Genomic DNA, 21,245 nt, shown 5'->3' with positions numbered 1-21,245 from the left:
ACGACTGCATGTACTTGTTATTAGCACGCGCGTACCTGTTGGAACATTGACTCAGAACCACCGCGTATACCTCGTTCGATAAACATAACCATGTCAATGTCTGTGAGTAATTCAAATATAATTTTCGTATACTTTAACATGGCGTCCCACGTGTAACCGGGAAGAGTATAGTAATACGCGGGGTCGAGCCCATAACTCTTGATACAACTCTCTCGGAAATTTTCAAAAATGTCTGCTAATAACAAAACATCGATTTTTAAATACAGATCGCTATATTCGCCTAGCGTTCGAATGGAGAATCGCTTCCACACAATCTCAGCGTGCGCGTAATCGCTCTCAGATACTGTGTTACCTGTCAAGGAACTGTAAAATGATTCTCGTGATGGTAAACACGCATCTTGCAATTTATCTACGCAGTCAATGTACTCGTACGGGAAGACACCTTTTCTTGTTAATAAATTGAAATCTTCGGCGGATAAATTTTTATATTCCGATTGTAAAATTTTGAGTTTATCCTTGCTCAGAAAAGACGCCAATTTGTCGAGACTTGTTGTGAGAAATTTATATGAATCTATGAAATGTAATTTAATGTGATTTCCCGGTTTGTTTTTCGTACCTTTAACATGTTTTGTAAATGAAATATATTTTTCTTTTGTTATCGGAAGTAAATCGATTCCCCCTTCGAACGCTGTGGCTATTTCCTCGATTATAAAGTGAGAATCATAACCAGATAAATTGTGAAATACTATTGGAATGCAAAAAGATTCTTTGTAATTTAGATTGCAATTTGAATGCGCGGGACCTCTGTACCGCCCGGTCAAATGACAATGATCGCGTACGCGCGTATCATCTTCTACGAATGGTTTCTCACATATATGACACTGAGTCGCACTTCGAAATTCTTTCCATTCATTTTGCGTTAAATTTACCATGGGGACATTGGTTGTTAAAATATTTTCTACATGTTGCGCCAAATTTTTAAGTTCGTCGGTGAACCATGCAACGCAATTGGCTTCGCGACGAGAATGATACGCGGATAACGAATTATCGTACGAGCAATGTACATAATAAGCCATACTAAATACTTGGTGATGTTGATAAAAATTTTCTTCTTCTTTTTTCACCAAAACGCACTCCAGGTCGGCGTACACGACGAAAGGTAGTCGCTCCTTCCTGTTGTAGTTGGTAAATGCGAGCTACTTATCCTTATCGCTCGGTAATCGGATAGCGCAGTCGTTCATCTTTCCACAGTCTACTGTATGTGATTGCAATTTCTCGACCGAGTGAAAATAGTGCATGCATCTGTAAAATAAAAGTTAAAATTTTTATATCCTTGTTTTAAATATTTTTAGACAGTTTTATTAAATATACATACCGATCGCAGATATATTTTTTAGTCTTGTGTTTGCTGAGTTACATACTAACAAGTCTAGATAGATTCTTGATCCATGCAAAATGTCCGATATCTTGCGCATCTTGCACATAGAGCAAGTTGATGTGCTTGTCTCTCTTTTGCTCCGTAAGGTGAATAGGGACAATGTTTTCGTTTTCAAAACTGTACACGTTGATTGAAATGTCATTATAAATTTCAAATTTTTTAATTTGATTAAGAGTGACTGGAAACTCAATATCTTGGAGATTTAGTACTGTTGTATAATGCGGGTACGATGATTGTCGGTGTGTGCATCTTTCAGCTGGATACAGAGCAGCCACTACCGCCCACGCAAAACATGCATTGTCTTTAGATTGCACGTTAACCACTGCTCGTTTCATTATTATCTTTCGCGATAATTGCACGTAACATCCGGCGCGCATAGGATTATATTTATTTATATTTACAGTCAAATTTAGTATACGCGATAATGCCCATCCGCTATCGCGTTCCTGAAATTCTTCGAGCGATGCAAGGATTGGCTCGACGACTCGCTCATACCACTCGCGTAAATCGGATGTATGTAAGAGTTCACAGTTTCTCGTATTGATTGATTTATTGGCATGCTTATCGCCCGCCACAAACTCGCCGTTAAACACTGTATTCACTTTCACACTGTTATGTTTTTGCATAACGTCTCGCACGTGCTCGAGCACAATGTCACTCGCATCTTCCAAAAATTGATGAGGTTCGATGTGATTATAATTTATAACCGCACCAGTCAAGATGCGGCTCTCAAACGCCGTATCAATCTCTCGCCATATGAGTCTCTCCGAGTTATTTTCACTACTATAATCACCACCACTGGGTATAAACTGTCTCTGCAATCGAGTTTTTGCACCCTCGAGTCGCGCAATTCTTGTCACCAAAGATTGTCTATTTCCGATTGAGAGTCGCGGACGCTTGACACGGCTGCGTTCTTCAAGCTCTTCGATAAACTCCTCGCAATGCTGCAGCCATCCAAAATATTCACCCAATGTGGTGACTTGTTGGGAACGCTCCAACAAGTCGCGTTCTTTCTGCTGCACGTTTTCCATTTTTTCTCTCTCTATTTTTGTGTGCAAACACATATTACGCGACATTATTATATGTAATAAAATTTGACAGCTACTGCACCATCGCATATCCACCTCATCGGGCAATGTAACTTTATGTCTCCGTATTTCGTATATTAATCCGATGTCATCTCGAAAGGTGTCCATACACGAAGCACAGAGAGCTAGAGCACCACCCGTTGAATAATAAAAGTGTATGGCGCAAATCTTACGTTGATTTTGCGCACGGAGTTGTTCATTTTCTACTACGTTGTCGTCAAAATCGGTATTACTGCAATCACTAATATAATTACTATCGTCCGACAACGCATGCTCTTCGTCTGACGACTCGTCTATTATCGCTTCGAAATTAATATTTTCCATTTATTCACTATTCACTGTCACTAACAATTCTAATGCCTGACAGTAACCACTCAAATTTTTTTTTTGTTTTTGCACAGTTTCCTCTATGCCCTTTCAAATCGTACTATGGTTTGACGGGGCTCTCATTCTTCTTATATTTCGCCTAATGCTGTCTTAACACATCCTACCGAACGTCAACGCTTTTGCATCTATAAAAACGTTCCGACATGTTCGTCGCAGCGTCGGCCAAATTTTTTTTTTTTTTTTTTTTTTCCATAATGGCGCTGATGCGTTGCAGTTCTTTCCCTAAAAATTATGGAAGATATTTTGCTCCAGTTTTATGGGAGATTTTCCGCAAGGGTACAAAGCTGCCGAACGTCGGCGCTTAAAATCTCTTTTTTCCATAATATTCTAATGGTCATAAAATGATTATAAAAAATTAGAAAAAAAAAAAGAAAAAAAACACTTTTATGGTTTCTAAAATGTCCCCCGACTATAAATAAACTACAAAGATAAACATCTTGCAGTTGCAGTTCTTTCCCTAAAAATTATGGAAGATATTTTGCTCCAGTTTTATGAGAGATTTTCCGCAAGGGTACAAAGCTGCCGAACGTCGGCGCTTAAAATCTCTTTTTTCATAATATTCTAATGGTCATAAAATGATCATAAAACTAGAAAAAAAAACAGTTTTATGACTTCTAAAATACCCTCCCCCTCCCCCCCGGCTATAAAATCAACTGCAAAGATAAACATCTACTTACGAACGTGTGTAGGACCCTTCCCCCCCCCTTTCCCTAACAGACCCCTCGCGCCTCTCAGATACCCCCGTCCCCGCACTCCCCTCAGCGCCCCATGGCTTAGAATCCCCACTATAACACTACTTCTATTTTTAATGAATAAAAGTATTATTTTTCTCATGTAAGTAAATTATATACTTATTGCCATATAACATATAATAATATAATTGCTATAATATAATTTATAAATATATAATATGAAAATTCTTATATACATATATATTTATATTATTTATTCATAATTCATGTCTTCCTGAAACTACGAGGAAAAAACTGTCGCCGCTTGAAATAGCAAGTGCCGTGAGGCGGACACGAATGGTGTGCGTATAGCGGTATATAAAGGTATTTCTAACTTATTTTTGACAAATGCGACTTCGGAATACAACTTTATCATATGTGGCTAAAGTTGTCATTAAATATGCTATAAATTTTGCTATAAAATAAATTTCAAAATTTTGAAAAATTGATGGGGTAAGGGAGATTTCGAAAAATTTAATCGCACACTTTTAGAGTGCATAAGACCCGTAAAACTTTTATTTGAAACTTTTTTTTATATCTTTTACCGTTTTGACTCAGAAATAAAAGAATCGATTTTTTTCAGGAGGGTGTTTCGTCCCCTTAACGACCGTATGGCCACGTATAAAAAAATATGGATCTCCTATTTTGACCTAAACTACAACATATTAAAAGCTCATTAAAATCGGAGGGGGACACTTCCATACCTTTCCTTGTAGGTCTCATAATCTGTTAAAATGAGTGTGAAATATACAAACGATAGTTCTATATACGTATATACTTCGATATACACATATACTTAACTATATTAATAAGATATTAATGAAAGAAGAAATTTTAAACATAAGGGAACAAAGAATATATACCAAAGGAAAAAGGCGCTGACAAAAGTGAAAAAGAGACTCAACTCAACTCGACTAATCCCGACTACTACAGAAAACGTTCACAAAAATAACATCTTCGTGTATCGCCATCCATAACTGACTGAGTGTCTTGAACACGTATTTTCTAACAAATTATTAAATAATGACTAAATTAAATTTATTTAATTAAAATTATTTTATTTTATGAGAATTTACTATGTTTTTAGTTTTATGATAAAAATTATAGAAAGAAATGCGTAAAAATGTTTGGCATATATAAAATATTTTATTCTTAATTAAAAAAACAAATAATTTTTTTAATAAAACATTTGTTCTAATTTTTGCAATGTAAAGATAAACTCATCACAATGTCCTATAAAACATAGAACATTTTAATTACATTACAGCAATAGTATATTCTTACAATGTAGTTCCAACATAATATTGTATAATAAAGATATTAGGAACAGGTAACTATGTAATACTTTATGATAAATCTTACATCAATATTAAAAAAAATATATATATATATATGTGTGTGTGCTTAAGTTCTAGTCATGAGAATTATATAAAACTTGAAGAAAGCGGTTTGGAATTACTAATATAAAAAGAATAAAAATTGCAATCAGTTTCGTCTCTGATAATTTTAACAGGAAATTTTCAAATATTAAACTCAATTGTCAGAGAATGGACAGATAAATGTTTGAATAAGTAAAAATTGTTCGTCTATTTAAGAGGTAGAGTCTGATTTTTAGATAAATAAAGTTTTTTAATTTATTCTATTCGAGAAAAAGTTGAGATTTACAATGGATCTGTACTACTAAAAAAATGGTAAAAGTAATCAAAGTTCACTAATTTTATGAATCGTATATATGTCATTTTAAAGATGAAATTGACTAAAAAAGCAGTGACTAAAAAATAATGTTATATAAAAAAAGTAACATCTTGATCATAATGATGACACTTTGCTACTTACATAGTAAGGGCATAAGTAATCATATACTATTAAAAAAGTTTTACTGTAATTGAAATTAAAACCGTCAGAATTTTAAAATCCTTGAAAAAGGAATTTCTATGTCAACTATGCTTGATAAGATATTCATAGTTAAATATTGAGATTTATTGCGGAAAAGTTACAAATTAAATCATTAAGAATCCATAAAATTTCAAATTTTTCATCAAAAAGTTTTCAATTGTATTTATTTAAACTTAAAGGTTTTTTAGCTTGTTGAATATGAATCTGATGTTAAAATTTGAATTCAATGACAAATTTAAAATGGCAGAATTAATATAAATATCAAATGCACGTATACATGTATACATTTTTAAATTTTGATATTTATATTAATTTTGCCATTTTAAATTTGCCAATTTTAATATCAGATTCATATTCAATAATTTAAAAAACTCTTAAGTAAATAAATAAATATAATTGAAAACTGCTAAAACTGTTATAATATACTTTGTATACACATACGCATTTCCAATGTTATTCTTGTTTGAATTTAAAATTAACTACTTTGATTAAGCAATCTTAAAACCAAAAATGTAAGAAATGTTTGCATGAGTAAATAGAGCATCTTTGTTCTTCTATATATATGACATATTTCTCTCACCATGCTACACTAATCAAAAGCATTATTATAATAGTAACACATTAACATAGCTATGTAACAGAGAAGAAAAGAGAACATTGCAAACAGTAGTAGTGAACAACGGCAATAAAGCTAACAAACGTCTATGCTAGTATAAACGCTACCAACAGCATACAGCTGATGTCGTCCGATCAATACGGAACGTTGCGGTACCAGACGCTATAGATACATCACGTGGCTCAACCCATTCCATTCTGAGAGTCCACGCGCGATTCATATTCATGCCTCACTCTTCTCATACTTTGTGACACAAATTTCAGCCTACCCCTCTGCAATCCTATCTTCGTTTACATTACGTACATAATCGTCACTTGATCAGGGCTCTTTAATAACAAACTTTTTACATATTGCTATCGAACGGATCAAAGTGCTATAGTGCACTTAATTTTTCTGCAATATTAATTTTTAATCGAAAGTATCATGGTTAACAAAAAACGAAGAATGCTTACAAAATGTTTGACGTTTGTAAAAGTCGAAGTATTTATTTTTAAATATGTTTATAATTATATTTGTTTATTTAACGCCTATGTTTATAATATTGTAATTAATATTGATTAATACAAAACCAGTTCATGAAAAGAAACTTTGTGAATATGCTCAATTGATTTTACAGGTCTTATCATTCTAATTCATCATTTGGCAGTGAACTCGAATCTAACAAATATTTGTTAAAGTCAGTGGACTTCAATAACGTTACGAAGAACTTAACTGTTCTAAAGGTCTAGAGAGGATCTGCGGGAATGAGAGAAAGATTTTGTTGGAGCTATTTATAATCGTGTTGTGACACGAGTTATATCGGCAAAACGACACAAAGAATTACGCGAAGTGTAATGGACAAGGAATAAAAAATAGGTAAAAAATAAGATTACGTGCGGATAATGCAATATAATTGTGCAAAAAAACAAAAATTATTGAACAATAAATTGAAATAAACAAGAGAAATAACTAATTGTGAAACTCTAAAAAGAAATAATCGCGAAAATATTTAAATTATTATTTAAATATTTGATTATTAGTAGTTATTAATGATCAAATAATGAATTAGAAGATTTTATAGGGAAATAAAATATTCAATTATTATAATATCAACTTTAGTTTTAAAGTCTCATAATTAGTTCTTGTTTGTTCAATTATTTGATAATTTATCGTAAGCTTATCTAATTTTGCTGCTTGCAATTGGTAACAATTTTAAACATATTTAATCAAAACTTAATATTTCTATTATAAAAAAAGCTGCAGCTGCAGAAAATTTTTATTTGAAACATCTTTTAAAGAAATCTTTTAATTTTTTTTCAAGAAAACAATCTCTCTCTTTGAGAAAGCTATCCTAAACTAATAGCAACAAACTTATTAATTACTTATTAATAATTAAAATTTATTATTCCATATGTCAACATGTTTTCGTCAAGTGTTTCCGTCAAGTATTTCCGCTTTCAGATATGATATTTTATAAAATAATAACTAATATATATGAAAAAAACTGTTATCTTATTATTTGTAAGAATATATAAATAATAAAATATTGTTATAACTCTATTTATAGTCTGATATTATTATCTGATACGCATACAGTAAGTTTATTTAAACAATTCCTGAACTTTTGTAATTTTGTTAAGACTTATTTGTGTGTGTGCAACTTATTAATCTTATTAAAGTATTTCTTTTTTCTTTCAATATATTGCTTCCAACGCATTTGTCACTCTTGGAAGTAATACTGATTGGCTTTTTTCAAAATCGTGATAAGTTTGTTCGTTAATTTTTCTTAATATTTAGAGCTATCTGAAATTGTTGCCTTTACGATTTTTAGTTTATGAAAAAAGATGAAAATATGATATTAAAATGTCCAAGAGAAAATGTGAGGAGAAAAAAGTTTGAATTGGAAGAACAACTGCTAATTTCTTCATTACAGTAATGCATACATCGCTGTTTATTTGTGATTTTCTTTTAATTAAAATGAAAATTATACTTCTTTGGGAAATCTGCTCACTTGACTTAGTTCTAGCAGACTTTTTTTCCTTCTTTTAAACTAAAAGTCATTTAGAAAGAAAGTCAAGAGTAAGGTCAATTCCAGATGATTCCAGGTTCAAGACATCAAAAATTTGTGCATATAGACTTACACCTTATACGTAATCTCAAAAAAATTTACAAAGACTGTTTTTAGTTAAAAAACTTTTTGAATCTTATTTTATATTTACATACCTTAATGTGAGATATGTAGCTGGTCGCAATAGAGGCAGGCTGTTGTTATTCGTTGTGCACGTTTTCCTTTTCAACTTTCACAAGCACTCATTCCCCTGTTCGATTTTCTTAATCCACTTTTATAAGTAAAAGATCCTTCAGTGTTTAATTATCAGCTCAGTATGGACAAACCATCGTCATTATCTAAAAAAACAAATAATACTGGCAATCATGATAAAATATTTTTACGATACGACAATGATCATGGAGAATGGCCTTTTCGCAGTCAAGAATTATTGTATTTTTCGAATCTTCTAGTAATACACGAATATAAAAATAAATATTAATATTTCATCAAGTATAATTTTAGGAAAGAATATGTATATATATATATATATATAAGGAAAAATTGTCTCAGAATTTGCTCAAGAATATGTCATTTTAAAGACATCAGGTTGTTTTGAATCACCCTGTATATTAACTTCATAATTAAACAATCGAAAATATACCGCAGTTTCATTTTAATATAATATAAACCATAATAATATATATACTACATACAACATTATATATATATATATATAAAGAAATCTATGTATATATTTATAATTATCAAGAATTGAATATAAAAATTAAAAAATAAAAGATAGATAGATGTTGATAAAATTTAAATGTAATTATCATTTACCTTTGAATTTTTTTATATTTAATACAAAATAATTAAAAATATATAGAATTTTATGTATATATATATATGGGCCATTCCACATCAAATCAGCTATCCCCCTGCTCAAAATTGTATTGAAGTAAATCTAACTTTCATGGTATCAAAATTTAGCTTAAAGCTTCTAGTTTTTAATGCCGTATAGCCTTTTTGAAAAATATCAAGTGATGACCTTGATTTTGCGGGTCAAATAGAAAATGAGCAATATTTTCTAATTCAAATTTTTACTATTCCTTGCAGATGAAGGACAAAAATCATTTTCAATGTATTTTCAATGTAATTTTATCCACTAAATCTAAATCTAAAATTAAAAAAATATATATATACAAGGTGTTTCATTTTTACATATCATTTTTTTACGATTTTTTCAAAAGGTAAAAGTACTATTATTTTTAAGGATGCTTTTTTCTCTTCTCAATACGACATTTCTAGACTATAAACATTAATCAGTTTTCGTATTTTGCACAATTACACATTAGTCAATATCAGTTTTTAATGATTTATTACGAGAAGCTATCTATGTTTATATAGGATTATGACTGTAAGAATTATTTCCCAAATTTATAAATTTATAAAATAAAAAAATTTAATCTTTATTTAAGTTAAATAAAAAAATTTTTTAATTATATTAAAACTTAAACATACAAAATATAAAAATATAAAAATAAAAAAAAAAACTTAATTACTTGGGACTTTGGGAAATAATTAAAAATAATAGCACTTTTATCTTTTGAAAAAATCGTAAAAAAATGATACGTAAAAATGGGACACCTTGTATATATTTTTTTTTTAACTTTAGATTTGGATTTAGTGGATAAAATTACATTGAAAATGATTTTTGTCTTCATCTGCAAGGAATAGTAAAAATTTGAATTAGAAAATATTGCTCATTTCCTATTTGACCCGCAAAATCAAGATCATCACTTGATATTTTTCAAAAAGGCTATACGGCATTAAAAACTAGAAGCTTTAAGCTAAATTTTGGTACCGTAAAAGTTAGACTTACTTCAATACAATTTTGGGCAGGGGATGGCTGATTTGACGTGGAATGAATCATATATAAAGAAATCTATATATTTTTAATTATCAAGAATTGAATATAAAAATTAAAAAATAAAAGATAGTTAAATTTTTGCAATAGACATATATTAACTTCATAATTAAAGAATCGAAAATATATGACAGTTTTATTTTAATTTAATATAAACCATAATAATAAACCACAATAAATACACGCACGCACTCCACACACGCAAGCACGCACGCACGCACGCCGCGCACGCACGCCACGCACCCGACACGCACCCGCACACGCACACGCACACGCACATATATTATTTAAAAATAAATTTTTTACAGAATCATGTTTATGATCAATTAACTTATAAATCGTATCGTGCACGCGCGCGCAATCTAGATGATATGCATGCAACATTCGCATTGCGACAAGTTGACGGTAAAATGCGAGAAACATTAGCATTGGATAACAGAGAATACTCAAGGATATTACAATGCTAAACCTTGGCCTCGTATTCCCATTCAAGCATGTCGTGATCCTTTGCTCTTATGTCTTTATAATCAAACCATAAAAGAGAATTATAAAAATTACATTGTCACCGTTCGACAAGTTTATTACTTTTTAATTATTTTTATTTTACCTTTTTATTGATATACATATTATTTTTTGGAAAATTTTTATAAAATATCTTTTATGAGTTCTGCAATTTTTTTATATTTATATTTTTTATATTTTAAATATAAATATATGTATAATTAAATATAAATATATGTATAATGATATATATATATATATATATATATATAAATATATATATATATATCATTATACATATATTTATATTTAAAATATAAAAAATATAAGTATAAAAAATTGCATATATATATACATATATATATATATATATATATATACGAATGCAGTGAGAGAGAAAGGGGGGAGAGAGGGGGAAGAGAGAGAGAGAGAGGAAGGGAGGGAGAGGGAGATAAATAGAAAGCTCGTCTATCTAACATTGACGCGTAAGATAGAAGATAACATATACCGAGCATTATACAATTTAATTCTATATGATTTAAAAATATCTAATTATCGAAGATGGTGCTAGGTCGGATCAAACTGTATAAGTAATAAACTTATTGATTATTATTTTTTAAATTTTATTTATACATTACATTCTTGTATTTAACGTATTATGCTTGGCTTATATAACCCTGTTTTTTCTTAATATAAAATGCAAGTAGATTTTTTCGAAAAAAATCTTAATATTGAAACATACGTATATGTATATGTATAAACACACACAATTTAAAAAGTACTAAATATCACAATCTTAATGATAACATATTTTCAAAGTGTGCGTACCATTCGAATAAAAACAGAAATCAAATTTTTTCGAAAATTGTAACAAAGTACAGTTTTATGTATACTTTGTTGTTATGTATACTTAAATCTGTTTTTCTCCACAAAAATAATGATATAAAAAATTTAATTAACTATACAGTATAGATCAAACATTCATATAGGTTCCCTATAAAATCTGTGTATGACATATTAACAGAAAGACTATGCAATAAGAGTATTTGATTTTTACTTTTTGTCTTGTTTTAATCAATGCTGATTACTTTTAGATAATTGTTACAGAAAAAAAAGGAAAATATTCAAAGATGACTAATGTTTTTTCTGTTAATTAGTTTATTTTGTTTTAGAGATCAAATGCTTGGTCTAGATATGCTAAATAAAAATAAAACTTATACACATTAAAAACTTTTATTCTTCATTATATCATATTTTTCAATTAAAATTGTTATATCTAATAACAGGTTGTAGATATCTATATATATTGTATATATGCAAATTACGTATGTATATACACATATGTGTAATGTATGTATTATGTATACATATATGTATATAATAATATAATAATATAAAACAATATATATATATATATATATTGTGTGTATATATATATATATATATATATATATATATATATATTGTATATATTAAACAATATATATACATACACTTCTCTCTCTCTCAAAAGAGACAACAATTTTTTCACAAAAAAAATTATCAAATTTGAAGTGCTGTAACTTTGCGAGAAATGATCCTACTGTAACGAGCAGAAAAGCAAATTAAAGTTTGAAATATCTACTTTGAGATGCTCTTGACAATTGGGCTCATGACAATACGTTCATTAATTTTGAAGTTATGTGACTTTGAAGCGGAATAAGGCAAATAAGGAAATGAAAATCTCTTTAACGAATCACACCGAGTGAGGTAACTTTTCTGCCTTATCAAACTAATTTCACGTGAAAGGCTGTTCCTTTAGCTTTAGATCCGTTTTTTATTTTTCGTCGTATGATTTTTTCTTACCAAGTTATTCCACTTTAAACAAAAAACTCTTTTTAATTTTAATAGGCCATATTAGGAGAACAGATCACATAGGAATAAAACAAAAGTATTTTGAAGCTTAAAGTATCAGCTTTCAAGTAAGTAAGTAGTAAGACTAAATTTCAGATATGATTTCTTTTTGCATGCTGTGGTACACTCTGAATTCAACTCCGAAATTTTAATACGTCGACAATACAAATTAAGATGGCTGCATATAATCTAAAACTCATTCTTTTGGTTGTCCCAGCTTAAGAATAAAAGTTGAAAATGTTCTCTTTCAAATCCACTTTGGTTTTTTAAGATTTGATTATTTTTAGCAGAAATATTCAACTTTAAAGTTTGAGAGAATTTTAAACAGAATATGCATATAGTAAACGTATTCTTCATTGCACCTACAGCTCAAAAGGTGCGTACGCGTACGTGCGTATGTGTAGTAAAAGAGTACGAAAGAAGGCAATTCTTTGTCTGCGTTGAGATGATGAAAATAAAGAAGAGAGGCTTTGGAGTCGATAAATACTGTGGAAGTGACGAATCACGGGTCCTAATCTCTTCTGATAGAAACAAGTTAATTGATGTTATCAAATCGATGGAATGAACATAATGAACCAATAAATTAATCGGCCAGTTCATTGCATTTAACAATGTTAAACTATATATAAAAAATATTTTAGGATAAATAACATAAAGATATAGTAAATTTTTTTATTAGCGAACACCTTGTTGATGACCTTGACATATACATATTGTAAAGGACACCTTCCTAAGCGAAGTCTATCCTGCCCCCAAAAACCTTAACCTAACTTGTTATGTATTACTTTTATATTGATACCCGTTAATAATTCTGATCTCGCTTTACGTGGAAAATTGAAAACCTTGTAGAATTGTGCAATGATAGATCTTGTTTCGCACAGGGAGTGAGATGCTTTTTGCACAGCTCCATAGTACCCATATAAGTTTTTAACATAAAGCAAAATCAAAATTATTAACGTATACCAATATAATATATGGATAATACGGATTAGGTTAGTTTTTTGGAGTGTGAGTGCAGAGACAACGCCCCTCTTTCGTTCATATTTATACTATTCTATACTAAACGAGATCAAATGAGAGTATCACTGATATCTGAAATCAGATTGTGAAAGTAATATTGTTTATTATACCTTCTTTGTTAATAACTTTAATGGACAAAGGGCGCCAGTTAAAATTTTCACATTACTCAGTATGATAGTCTTGATAACATATACTAAAATTATTTATATCTGGAAATGGTCCATATGTTTAAGATAGTAAGTGTGTAATAACAAGGCGTAAACGAGCCGAATATCCATAATTTAAATTGAGTAATTTAATAAAAATATCAATTGAGCGTACAATAAATTACAAACCAAGAAAGCTCATTAAATCATTAAAAAAACGGTCGTGGCGAAAGTTACTTAAACACAAATTAAACGTTGAGCATAGCGAATAAAACAAAGGTAAATAGAACATTAGATTAACTGGCAAACTATATATTTGTCTGCATAATTATCAAATATTATTTTTAAAATATCTCAAAATCACGTATGTCAAGAATCAAAAGAGAAAATTTCAAAGCATTGTATTACTTAGAAATACCCTTCTACAACAAATGTCAAGGTCAAGGTCAAGATCATTGGCGAAGTATTCGTTAATGTAAACATTTACCACAAATATTGTTTACAAAGTTCTATGATCCGAGAAAACATGATAGACGATGAATGCCAGTACATCAAGATAAACTAATGATTACTGTTACGGTGAATCATTCATTTTGTAACAGTGTTTAAGAGTTAGAATTTACTCTACTTTTGTGATTTTGGATTGCTTAAAAGTCACTTTAAATGTCTATTGAATTTATCTTCTTCTATTTATATTGTCCTATTTAAAAATACACCTACACACATATAAAATAAATCTTAATATAACTCTAAAATAAAATTTTTTGCACGTTATCAATTCATTTATATAAGAGATAATAAAAAAACCTTTTTTCTTATATTTTTGTTTAACAGTTATTTCAAATTTGTGTAAGAACTTTATGTAGTTATTATAATTATTATAGTTATTATAGTTATTAAAATTATATATATAGTAAACACAAAGCAACAGTAATGTAACATCAATGTTATAATTTCTCACTCAACAATATATGTAAATGTTATGTACAAAACATGTTATATTGCAATTACATTGTTGAGTGGGAAATTATAACATTGATGTTACATTACTATTGCTTTGTGTTTACTGGGATAATGCCGGCATATAATAATCTTTAAATGCCCAAACATGTGTATTTGTTGTAATTTTTAGTGCGTGTATGCGTACATACATGCGTGCATAGTAGACACAAGTTCAATAAAGTTTTTTGATATTTTTATTTTTTCTTTATTCTCTCTTATATATATTATTTCTCTCCCCTTCTTCCCTTTCTCTTATTCTCTCCATCTCTCTCTCTTTCCTTTCCTCCCTCTCCCTCCCTACCCTCTCTTCCTTTGCTCCCTCCCTCCCTCTCTCTCTCTCTCTCTCTCTCTCGCTCTCACTCTTTCTCATTGTTCTTCAATCTTGTTATTATTTGCTCTACCTTGTTTTTTTATATTTTGCTCTCAAGCTGTTTCTCACTCTCTCTCATATTTTTTCCTCTCCTTCATTCTGTTTCGTCATCTTTCGATTATTTCATCTTTTTTTTGTTTTTTTTTGTCTTTTCTGATTCTATTTTACATTTTTTTGCTTTCTCTTGATCTCTCTCTTTTCAATCTCGTTTTTATAACTTTTTTTTGGTTTTTTCCCAAATAATTTGATTAATAATAAAGAATTATTATTAATATTTGTAAGAATTACATTAAAAAATTTAAAAAATACAATTTAAAGTAAATGAGAATTATTATCAAGTTAATTTGCATTAATTTTCTTTTAATTTCTAATTATTTTAATTGTTTTATCTTTATTGATTTGTATACTTTAAGAAATATTTTATCAAAAATACATTTTGTAAGTTTTATAACTGTATTAAACAAATTTATACATATATAGCTAAATACTTACAAAATAATGTCATAACATACAGGGTATCCCATTTTAAAAAATACACTCAAATATCTCCGAAACGATGCGTTAAATGAAAAAATGTTTCAAACAAAAATTGTATGGCTTGAAGGGGGCTATCAGAGGGTGGCAATGATTTGACCTTGGAGAGTCATTTGAAGATCATGTGAAGATCACCTTGAGTGAGACATCTTATATATTTTTGCATATTTTTGTAGCTTACCTCGAAAGCTTTCCAAAACACTATAATAAAATATTTTTTCATAAGTACTTTTTGAGTTATGAGGCTTCAAAATTGCAGTATTTTGATAAAAAATCTTGTCTTGATTGGCGAGATCACGTTTGGATCTTGCCTTGATTAACAATCGGACAATGTAAAATAAGACTATCGAAAAGTGAATACTATTTTACGAGATATTATGTATTTTTATCAAAATACTGCAACTTTGAAGCCTTATAACAAGGTCAAATCATTGTCACCATCTGATAGTCCCCTTCAAGCCAACTTTTGTTTGAAACATTTTTGTATTTAACGTACCCTTTCGAAAATATTTGAGTGTATTATTTAAAATGGACACCATGTATATTGAGTTACTATAAGTTTTTAAGTTGTATTCGTTTATAATATCTTATGCTCAATTTATTGTAGTAATTTTTTTTTTATCAAAATATGTCTTCGTTCATATGTGTTTCGTATATTATTGTCATGAGACTTTTATAGTTCTATTCTTTTAATCCGTAGTGAGTACAGCCGACGAAAGACTTGTTGTATATCCTCGTATCTGTAGGCGTCAGCAAAAAGATATATGTAAGCGAATAAAAGGAATATGGCGGTAAGATGCCCTGTGTGATTAAGCGACATAAATGTTTGTCTGCATGTGATTATATGTCTTAGGATCGAACGTATAGAGTCGAGTTAGTTTTCCTCTCCTCAGAAGATACTTATATATCATATCATCGTAGTGTTGCAAGCAGGTAATACGATAAAATACAAATCAATAATATTTCTCGTATTAGTATCATCCGTACATTGTCGCAAGTTTTCCAATTGATCACGTAGTGAATATGTTTAAATATATTTTATGTATTGCCATGTATACACATATCTTTCCTTTGATGCGACAACAAAATATGGTCTTTATGCTGATCTAGCTAATTGTATATCCGCGCAACTTTTGATATGTGACAATGCGTCCTCATATTGCTATGATGCGGTTATATGATATATAGTATGCTTTATATACATAATATAAAGCATATTTATACAAATATGTATTTGCCTTATAAATAACTTTTAGAGATTAATTTTATAATAAATTAGTATGAAAATCAAATTAGTTGTTTTCTCATAAACATTCTCATACTTGCGCAGAAAATTCTGACAAATTATAAGCCTAAGACAGAAAGGAAAATTTATGTAAATACATGTAGTTAAAATATATTAAAGAGCAAATAACACAGTCTTTTATATAAAAAAGACACAGCAGTGTATTAGTATATAAAATAATTAATCGATGGAAACTATGAAACATAAAAAATCCAAATAAATAGTATTGTATTGTATGTACAATATAATAATTTCTGGGATTATAAAAATCATAGAAGTCTGCAATAAAAGCACGTGAATTGATTATACATATATTCAAAAATGAAAAGATGCTTGGAGTCATTATTTTAAATATCAAAAGCAGAATTAGTAAAAGAAATTATAACATTCAAATAAACATAAGGATGAATTAACGAGAATAAAATTTTAAAAATCCAGTAAAGAAATTTTATATAGACATTTACATAACTTAAAGAAAAATTCTTTCAAATTACACAATGTTGATATATATATAAAGAATTTTCAATTTTTTGAAAATAGTTAATTTGTTGGAAGATGTAATAAAAATTTTATCCAAATTGCAATCAACTATGTTAAGTAGTCTTCATAATGAGGATTGCGAAAATTTCTTAAACAAAGAATCAATCGCATATATATATATATATATATATATACAGAGTGTTCGCTAATTACCGGCTCACCTCTCTAGGGCAGATAGAGCAGGTCAAACTAAATATAAAAATCCTCTACTATTTTGCGATTTACGCAATAATTATTAAACTATTAATTAAAAATGCTCAGCGAACGATATTATATATACATATATGTATATAAAGTGTCCGGTAATAATCGCCCGACCTCTCTAGGGCTGATAGAGCAAGTCAAACTGAACATAAAAGTCCTGTACCATTTTGCGATTTGCACAATAATTATTAAACTATTAATTAAAAACGCTTAGCGAATAATATTATATATATGTATATATATACAAAGTGTCCGGTAATAATTGCCCCACCTCTCTAGGACTAAGCAATCATAAATATTTTATGAAGCAATCATAGATATTTCATGGAGTTTTTATGGAACTTTCATGAATTAATAGAAATTAAAAAAATGTCGCATAGATTCATCCATAATGAATCTATGCGACATTTTTTCCACAAAATTAACAGAAACAAAACTATCACTTATAAATTAATGAATTTATATCATTCATTCATTGTTAATTTTATGTACGTACTAATTGTGTATACTAAACACAGAAAATATATTTCGTGTATTTAATATACAATTAGTACATGCATAAAAATGATTAAATAATATTGTTACGCCCGCGGGTCGATATCAATTTACATCGATACGTGCAACGCAAATATCTGAGATTCACAAACTACATCACTTTTGTATGCCAGGGAATAATAATGAAACACTGATTAAAAAAAGGAACGGTAACTTTTTTAATACCACCGCAGTAAAAATATCCGTAAAAAACAGAACTTTCTAAACTCGACCATATCTTTTGACAGCTGCTCTAAATCTAATATACCGTTGTTTACAAATAAACTTTTTAACAACGCGCTTGGAAACGATCTTTTATAGATGAACATATAGCTACAATACAAGAATAAAATCCAAGGATGCAACAATAAATTCAACAATTTATAAGTGATAATTTTGCTTTTCTTAATTTTTGTGAAAACATCTATAATAAATCTATAGACGTAAAAAATAAAAAAATAGTTGTTTATAGTTATAACAATTGTTTTTAACATTATTATAATTATTTACACAAATAAATAAATAAATGAGTCAATATATAATAAATAAATAAAATATATTTAAAAATTTATAAACAATTATTTCTTTTTTTAATTATTAGTTATATATATATTAAGTATATATTTTTAATTAATAATTGTAGTAAATACATACATCATTTTTTGTTATCTAAATCAATTTTTTTCGGTTTTATTGTGTGAAAATTATAAATGATACGTATTTTGTATATATTATTAATGCAGATATGAAGACGATACAATTAATAAAATAAGAAAATTATTCGAATAATAAATAAAGAAGATTTTTTAATCAGTAGGTAATATTTTTGTATTTTAATAATAAGAAGAAAATTTGATAGCAAATAGGAAAAGATTTTCCACGATTTTTGATGTAGGTATTTATTTGTAAAATTTCCTTTCTTATTATTATTAAAATATAAATATAAATATTAAAATGTAAATATTATCGACTGACTGAAAAATCTTCTTTATTTATTAATTCTACAAATAATTTTATTTTATTAATTTTCTTATTCAATTATCCTAATGTGATTTCAGTTATATTTAGTTTTAACTTTAAAATTAAGGGACTAGTTAATTTACTTAAAACTTTGTTAAGTATTTTTCAATGTTTTAACTATTAATAAAAATTTACGTATAATAAAAATTGTATATAATAAAAATGGAGATATATATAATCTTTTTTACATATTTTTAAATACATTCTTAAAACGATAGCGGAAAATTTTAAATAAACATTAAATTTAATAATATAATAAATATAGAAATATCTTTTGCTAAAGAAATATTTATATATATATACAGGGTGGGCCATTTTAATCGATCCAATCGAATATCTCGAAAACCAAGCCCGGGAGAGAAAAATGTTTTAGGCAAAAGTTGTTTGGTTTCGAGGGGGCCATAAGATGGTACCATTGGTCTGACTTTGAAAAGTCATTCAAAGGTTATGTGAAGGTCACCTCAATTTTTTTTAAATGGGACACCCTATGTATATTTTTGCATATTCTTGTAGTTTATCTCAAGAGTTTTCCAAAATACTATAATAAAATATTTTTTCATTAAATACTTTTCAAGTTATAAGGCTTCAAAGTTGCAATATTTTGACATAAAATACAAGATATCTCGTAAAATATTCATTTTTCGATTATCTTACCCTAATACTTTTATGCACAGAATAATGAGACAAATCCATTTGTGCAAAGAAAACACATAGTTATCTTTAAGAAAAAATCTGAATTTGCAACTAGCAGTTACACATTTTAACATAATTATGTTGTAATAAACACTTGAAATAATAATCTAGAAAATGTATATGTATTAACTGAAGGACAGTTAACCTGGTTTTCCAAATATCAGTTGCGCTTTCAACAATGGAAGGTGAGTACGTGATTCTTTCTGAAACTACAAAAGAAACTAAATTTAGATTAATTAAGGAGATAAATTAAGGAAATATATGACAATCAGTATGTACATGACCCAACGATATATTATGCGATAATAATCAAAGCACCATTGTACTGATATGAGTGAAAAAAATATGCTTTAAAAAAGAAGCCTAACCTATTAATATGTAGAATTATTTTCTCTAGAGATGCTTAAAATAAACCTTTAATTCATGTAAAATTTATTTCTACAGACAGGTATACAGCAAAAATATTAAACTTTATTAAAATCTTTAATGAGAGATAGGCATTTAAATTGTATTTATTTACTTCACTTTATGTTTACTTACAAGGAAAGTATGGAAATGTTCCCTTCCGATTTCAATGCGCTTTGAGTATGTTGTAGTCTAGGTCAAGATAGGAGACAGATTTTTTTTATATGTGCTTTTTCTGAAAAACATTTCTTTTTCAAAAGAATGTCCCTCCCCCTCAATTTAAAAAAATCTCATTATGCAGTTTTAAAGTACATTTAAACCATAAAACTTTTATTGGCAACTTTTTTTTATATCTCTTACCATTTCGACGGTATTTACTCAGAAATATAAAAACCGATTTTTCTCAAGAAGATGTTTCACTCCCTTAACAACCGTGTGGGCACGTATAAAAAAATACGTGTCTCCTATTTTGACCTAAACTACGACATATTCAAAGCGGATTAAAAAATTGTAGATTAGTATAATGTGATGGTGTAACAAATAGAGATGTACCGAATATAGAATTTGCCGGATAACCGGATATCGGATAATTCAGTACTTATTACTTCCGAATAACCGGATAACCGGATATTATCCGGCAATTAACGGATTACTGGATAACCGGATATATTATCCAGTTAAAAACTAAAAAAAAAAACATTTAACTGTGTTTTGCAGTAAATAAAATAAAAGATATAATAAGAATTATAATTAAAATTATACATATACAGTTTTCTATTTCATATAATTGACTTTTTTTATATTGATAATATTGATAAGCCATTTAACTTAACTACTTAAACTATTTAAAACAAATATGGTAAGCATAGATGCTAGAATATAGACTCTACATTTAGATTAATTCTAGATTTTGTGAAAAATGGCTAAATAGGTCAGATAATTAAGCACTATCCAACTATCCGGCCGGATATGTAAAAAAGTGGCTA

At 28.5% G+C, this 21,245-nt stretch overlaps 1 protein-coding gene across 19 annotated transcripts in view; it reads right to left on the bottom strand.

The window, feature by feature from the left end:
- The window catches only part of Phcl-1 (pH-sensitive chloride channel 1), a 235,531-nt gene that overhangs the window by 169,996 nt on the left and 44,290 nt on the right, over positions 1-21,245 (bottom strand). For all 19 annotated transcript variants that reach the window (XM_072910072.1, XM_072910075.1, XM_072910076.1 and 16 more), the window contains one exon: positions 8,359-8,541. The gene's annotated coding sequence lies outside the window, so the exon portion shown is untranslated. The remainder of the gene's footprint in view (positions 1-8,358; positions 8,542-21,245) is intronic.

The sequence above is a fragment of the Anoplolepis gracilipes genome, unplaced genomic scaffold (assembly GCF_047496725.1).
Source record: "Anoplolepis gracilipes unplaced genomic scaffold, ASM4749672v1 Contig19, whole genome shotgun sequence".
Classification (NCBI taxonomy): Eukaryota; Metazoa; Arthropoda; class Insecta; order Hymenoptera; family Formicidae; genus Anoplolepis; species Anoplolepis gracilipes.
Note: the sequence above shows the minus strand (reverse complement) of the source record. Positions and strands in the feature narration are given on the sequence as shown.